At 33.1% G+C, this 6864-nt stretch overlaps 1 pseudogene; it reads right to left on the bottom strand.

Annotated features, from left to right (window-relative positions):
* Window positions 1–523: 523 nt before the first annotated feature.
* Window positions 524–1630, bottom strand: LOC145068015 (isocitrate dehydrogenase [NADP] pseudogene; annotated as a pseudogene).
* Between the last annotated feature and the right edge of the window lie 5234 nt (window positions 1631–6864).

Genomic DNA, 6864 nt, shown 5'->3' on the forward strand with positions numbered 1-6864 from the left:
TTTGTAATAGGGATTGAGATTATGAAATCATGGTTGAAGCATTCATTAAACCCTAAATGTAGATGTCTGAGTCGAGATTTATTTTTGAACTATTGAGAAATTCTGCAAGGACACTTGATCTTCTCTAGAACATAGAAAAAAGTTCTAAGTTGTTTCACTTAATTAGTCAAAAAGCATCTTATTCTGGAACCAAAAGACTTGTTAGAGCATATTAAACATTGAAAGTGTATGTATTTATGAAATCAGACACTGATTCATTTTGCATTTTGATCATCACACAACCTCTTTGATAGAAACCAAAATCCAATAACAGATAAATGAAACTCAAATATGAGATATATAGATCTAGGAAGCTATTTGATTACTAAATGGAAATAAGAACAAATCAGAAAGGAAATCCAAATGATTATCCTCCTGCCCTAATCAGAAAAGTTCTCTCAAGAGAAACTTCCTGCCCAAGCTAAAGCCGATACTCAAAGTTACAAAATACTGAATGATTCAATACTCTTAAGACTACACTTATTTATACTACGTAGGGATGTTTCTGCATAAGAGCAAAACAGAAAGCACACAATATTACAATTCGGTCCCTCCACTTTTCCCTTGTTTTCAAAGAAGATCCATTCTTTATCACATTCTCTATCAATACCACCATCTTGAAGTCGAGGCTTGTCCTCAAGCCTAGAGTTTGTAAAACAGTCCAAATCGTGAGAATTGCAAGATCCTTTATCATCTTTCCAAATTCAAAAGTGTCTATACATGCTGCCTCAAATTTCTCATTAAAATCAAGAAGCTTAGAATTGTTATCCAATGTTGTCATGTGGGTCAGCACACAGGTCCATACACAAATTGAGGCTATGCTGATTTTGCTGGTTTTGCCTCTCTTTTGGTGCACCTTGTAATGTCGTGTCACAGGTGGATAGGTTGTTTCAACTTCAATGGTCTTTCCATTCAGACACACCCAGACTGATGTTATCAATTCATGAGATCTGAATCCTTGAGCTAGAAAATCGCTTTGAAGATCACCATCACAATTTTTGCATTCCCAGACATACCTTTCATCACTCTTGAGAGCATAGGCAACCACGTCATCGATAAGATTATGTTCATACCATACATGAGCAGCCTCAAACTTTGACTTTGTGTTTCTTTCATAAACCTCTTGAAATATGTCTTTAAATCTTTCATCATGTTTCTTGAGGATGGTATTCTTGGTGCTAAGATAAAGTGGCCATTTTTTCTAATAAGTTATGTTCATTGAGGCTTCAACAAAAGTAACAATGGACTTATCAGTGTTGTACATTGACAAAGCTCCAACACCCCTGAAACTATAAACCTCCAAGTTTATCTCTTCACCTTCTACTCCAAGAATAAACACCAACTTCGGTTTTCCATGTTCTTTAATCATTGCATCAGTAGCTTTGTACTGATCACCAAATGTGTGTCTTCCCATACATATAGGCTTTCTCCACCACAAGAATAGAGTCATTTGATGCTCATTAAACTTCATGATATGTGGTTTTGCATCAGACAATGTCATCTCTCCAGCAATGATGGAATTTAATTTATGGTGCTCGGATGAAGTTATCAACTCATGGATACACGTGTTCTTCACAAGCAGGATTGGCATTTTGGTCCAGCTAGTTGATTGTACAAAGATATAACACCAATAAACATCAACCACTAGACAATTCAATTCAACAGTGGAACAGGGAACCAAAATAACATTGTGATCCGAAGGTTTAGGAGGTATTAATTCCCCTAAAGCATACAAACCTCTGTATGAAAAATGAACTAACTCTATCTGTTTTTCCAATCGGACTTCGAAGCTGTACAAGGCTTCATTTTGTAAGGGTATAAATTTTGTAATATGTCGAAGTGTTAGTTAGGTTGTTACGAAGGATCTTAAGTATTCGTAAGTAGTGTCTTCGGATGTAATGTTATTTTTTACTAAGGCATTATAATGAATAGTCTTAATGTCTAGTCCTTAGTATTTTGTTATGCTTTTGTTCTCCTATAAATAGGGGTCTGTACTAAGTGAATTAAAAATAATTTTTACATAGTCTTTACAGAGAATTCCTTTGTACTCTGTAAAATTGAAAGCATAATATGAGCTGAACAAAGATTATATTTACTCTCGTGTTCATTTTTTTCTTCTTTCTTAATTCTTACGTAAAGTGATCATTAAACTCGATTACAAATCTCATCAATTGGTATCAGAGCAGGAATCCTTTTTGTGATCTGATTTTCATACGATCAAAAAGGTTTTTGAATCTACTGTTTGACTCGAAAAGCTTCCGTCCTTTTTGAAATTGAAAAACTCTTCTTGATCTCAATCTAGGATTTGATTCTTCGAAAATATTTGTTAATCGAGTGTTCATTGTGTGATTCTGATTTGAATTATACAATTTGATTTCAAATTTCTCAAAAGTTTAGTATCATCTTGAAGTTTTTGTACGTACAACAATGGCGTCATTCAATCTGAATTCAATGACATCATTTTCTCATTTGCTTGGATCATCCACAAAAATTCCAATGCTTATTCCAGAATATTATGATCAGTGGGCAGATAGGATGGAAGATTACTTGAACGGATTAGATGAAGAATTATGGAAATGCATCTCAGGAGAAATAAATCAACCTGCACAAGTTCAGCCAATCGGTATGTCTTCAAGCAGTTCGGAAGTTGATAATCAAACCAATCGTTTAAAACAACTGGAGAAGAAATGCATGAGGGAATTAAGAGGTGCTCTGCCTCCTGTTGTGTATAATTATGTCAGAACATGCACAACAGCTAAAGAAATCTGGAACAATCTCAAAGACAAATTTCAAGGAAGTGAAAAGACGAAGATCACATCTGTGAAACAATGCCTGGTAGAACTCAAAGATTTCAGACAAAAAGAAAATGAGTCTATTGAAGCATACTATGATAGGTTCAACGAGTTAATCTATCGTTGTAATCGTTATAGTATAATCAGGTCACCAATGGAGTACAATTTGATATTTGTAATGGGACTTCGAAAAGAGTGGAGAAGTGTGAGTATGATGGTGAAAAATCAATAGAGTTTTGATACTTCGACTTTGAATGACTTGTACAATCAACTAAAATCTCATGAAAATGAAGTTAATGAAATAGCTGAGGAAACAATAGCAAGTCTTGGTGGACCACTGGCACTAGTTTCGAAGGTTTCAGAAAGAGAGAATGAAAAATCGAAGTCTGATGAAGAAGAAGGTTTTCTGATGAATTATGATGATGAGGCTGTTGCATTTTACTCAAACAATAGAGTAAAGAAATTTTTTAAGAAACCTTTTAATCCAAAGAAGTCATCAGATTCGAAGGGTAGTTTTGAGAACAAAAACAAACTGGATGAAAAGAAGAAAGAAATGAAGACAGATTCGAAGAATGAGATGGAGCAAATGAAGATGATATTGAAAGGTGATACAGGAATTAATTGCCATTATTGCTATGGAGCAAATCATTTGGCAGTAGATTGCTTGTTGAGGAAGAAGGAAGAAAAGAAAAGTAAAACAAAGGATGAAGCTTACTACATTGAGAAACTAGAGGAAGTAATGAAGAAAGCGAAGAATTTGTCATTGGTGGCTCATGGAGAAACTGAATCGGATGGCACATATCAAATATGGTCTTCGGGTTCAGATGATGAAGAGATGAAAAATCCAACATATGGAGCAATGTATGAAAAGATGGTAGGGGATTCAGATGATGAACAGAATGACGAAGTGTGTGGGAAATGCTTCGTTTCGAAGACTACTAACAGGTCACCCATGACTACCAAGGTACGTAACATTCTTGAATCTTTTAACATTCCAGTTTCTGCATATAATTCTGAGTTAGTATCGTTTGATGAAACTGTTACTTACTTTGATTCAATCATTGTGTCTGCTAGCAATGAAGCGAAAAAGTTAAGTGATCAATTACTAGAGACAAGAAAAATGTTGGATTCAAAAGTCACTAGGATTGATTACATAGAATTACAAGTTTCAAATATCATGGAGGATAGAGAAAAATTAGCAAAAGAAATAAACTTGTTGTTAGCACAAAGAAATATTCTCTGTAATTCAGCAAAAAGATTGTATGGAAAATTAACTGAGTTACATCATTCGTGTGAAATAAGTAAGGAACAACATAGAAAATTACTACCATTTTTAGCTTATGATAGAGCTAAGGTTGATAGTATTTCATATGATTGTGAAAACGAAATTTCTGATTTTAACAAAGTTCCAGATGATAGGTTTAGATATGGAATTGCAAAAGTCGAAGATTATCTTGATGCTAATGATTTAGTAAAAATTGTAAATGAAACCTTAACTAAATCAGAACAACTTCGAATTTTGAAAAAGACTGAGAATTCTACATCTAATTGTGAAACTAATATTGTTGATATTGAAGACAATATTGATAATATTAGTGAAATTAGTGATTTAGAAGATGTAGATTGTTCTCAATTGTCTGTCATAAATGTAGCAAATTCATTTAAAGGGAAAGAAAAATGTGAAGATTTATTAATAAAAATTGAAACTGATAAACCCTCAACTTCGAAAGTTTGTGATATGGAGTTTGTGGAAATACATGAGTCAAACCGATGATAGTGACATTGAGGAAGAAAATACAAATTCGAAGATAATTCAAAGGTCGAAAGAAATTGAAATTCCTCGAGTGGTTGTTGATCAAGTCTATTTGGATACACAAGAATTTGAGAAAATTCTTAGTGAAAAAGGTGCTCATTATCTTGAATCGAATACTGTTGTTTATCCAATCTTCAAATGCACTGATGATATTGTGTTCCCGAATCAAGTCTTCATAACCACAGGTAATGTTGAAAATATAAAGCATGAATTCAAAAAGTTGGTTGAGGAAGACAATATGCAAACTTCAAATGAAGGATTCTTTTCAAATCAAAGTACAGTTGAAAATAATCTTACAAAGAATTCATATAAATTTCAACATCAAAAATCAAAAAGAGTATGGATTGAAAAGTCAAAAGTTGAAAAGAAGGAAGTTGTTTCAACTGAAAATGTGTTTACAAAGCACGATGGTGTTAAAACAAATGTTAAAACAATCAAAAAAGCGATAAAATTAAATTCAAAAGAATTTAAAGCTCAAGTTGAAAATTTTTCAAAGGAAAATAATATTTCGAAACGTCAAGCAAGAAAAACAATTTTTTGGCAAACTGTTGAGCCATCAAAAATGATATCAACAAAATTTTCAAATAGAAGAAAAGCTTTTAAAGAAAAATCAAAGTCTCAAATTTTTGAAAAGAAAAATGCTTCATTTTCAAATAAGGAATCAAAAGTTTCAAATGGAACAAAAACAACAATACCAAGAAATTTTTTTCAGAAAAAGGTTGCAACACAGACTTCAAAGTTACAAAACATGACATCTTATCATGAATCATATCTTTCAAAACCAAAAGTTGATTATGTTCCAAATTCAGCAAAATGTTATAATCCTATGAAGAAACAAGCTGACAAAGTATCATACGCAAAAGGAATTACAACAAAAAGAAATATTGATCATTGGTTGGAAGGAAAAGGAAAGATATACCAATCAAGTAAGTTGTCGAAAGAACAGATACATCAGGCATATGATAAATATGCTAATCCTTCAACGAATGGAAGTTTATCATCCAAAGAGTCAAATATCTCAGTTAAAGTGTGGTAGCCGGTCACAAAAGCCAAAAGTGAAAAATCACAAACTCAAGATGCGAAGGGTGTACTTAGTGGAAATTTGAAAATAATAAAAACTCATATATCTGACCCATCGAATGAAAATGTTAAATTTATTGACAGTTTCAAAACCAAAGTTTGTGATTGGGTAAATGGTTGTACTTTACAATTGAAACGCAAACCTAATATGAATGGACCCAACAAAGCTTGGGTACCTAAATTTTTCCAATGATCGCAGGTACTTTGTGACGAGCAATATGATAACAAGTGGTATATTGATAGCGGTTGCTCACGTCACATGACTGGGAAGAAGGAAAACTTGCGAGATTTTCGAAGCCTAGAAAATGGAGGAGTGGTTAAATTTGGTAATAATCACAAATGCAAAGTCAAGGGTTATGGAAAGATAACGAATGGAAATTTCACTATCAATAGGGTTGTATTTGTTGAAGGTTTACAACACAATTTGATAAGTGTTTCACAACTTGTTGTGGGCACTAGAAATCAAGTTCTTTTTAATGAAGAAGGAAGTGTCATTTCGAATGTTAAGACAGAGGAAGTTTTACTTAAGTCAAAAAGAAAAGGTGATATGTTTACATTGGATATTGTTCCTATTGTAGGCAAACCTGCTGTGTGTTTACTTTCGAAGGCTACTGCCGATGTTAGCTGGTTATGGCACAGGAGATTATCACATCTCAATTTTCGAAAAATCAACAAACTTGTCATACAAGATCTGGTAAGAGGTTTACCCATTCTTAAATATGATAATGACAGTTTGTGTGCAGCTTGTGAAGTAAGAAAACAACACAAACAAGGTCATCCTATCACAATAGATTCGAAGATTGTTGAACCTCTTGAACTCTTGCATATTGATTTATGTGGTCCTTCAACAGTTGCTACTCTTAACAAGAAAAGGTACATTTTGGTAATAGTAGATGATTTTTCAAGATTCACGTGGGTTTATTTTCTCAGGTTAAAATCCAAAGTTCCACAAATGATGATTGATTTTATCAAGAAGATGGAAGTTTCATTGAAGAAGTCAGTTTGAAAAATTAAAAGTGATCATGGAACTGAATTCAAAAATCGTGTCTTCGATTCTTTTCTGGTGGAAAAAGGAATTTCGCATAATTTTTCATCTCCTTATACACCACAACAAAATGGTGTAGTTGAGAGAAGAAATCG

The sequence above is a fragment of the Lactuca serriola genome, chromosome 8 (assembly GCF_051521515.1).
Source record: "Lactuca serriola cultivar US96UC23 chromosome 8, Lser_US96UC23_V15, whole genome shotgun sequence".
In the NCBI taxonomy this organism is placed as follows: Eukaryota; Viridiplantae; Streptophyta; class Magnoliopsida; order Asterales; family Asteraceae; genus Lactuca; species Lactuca serriola.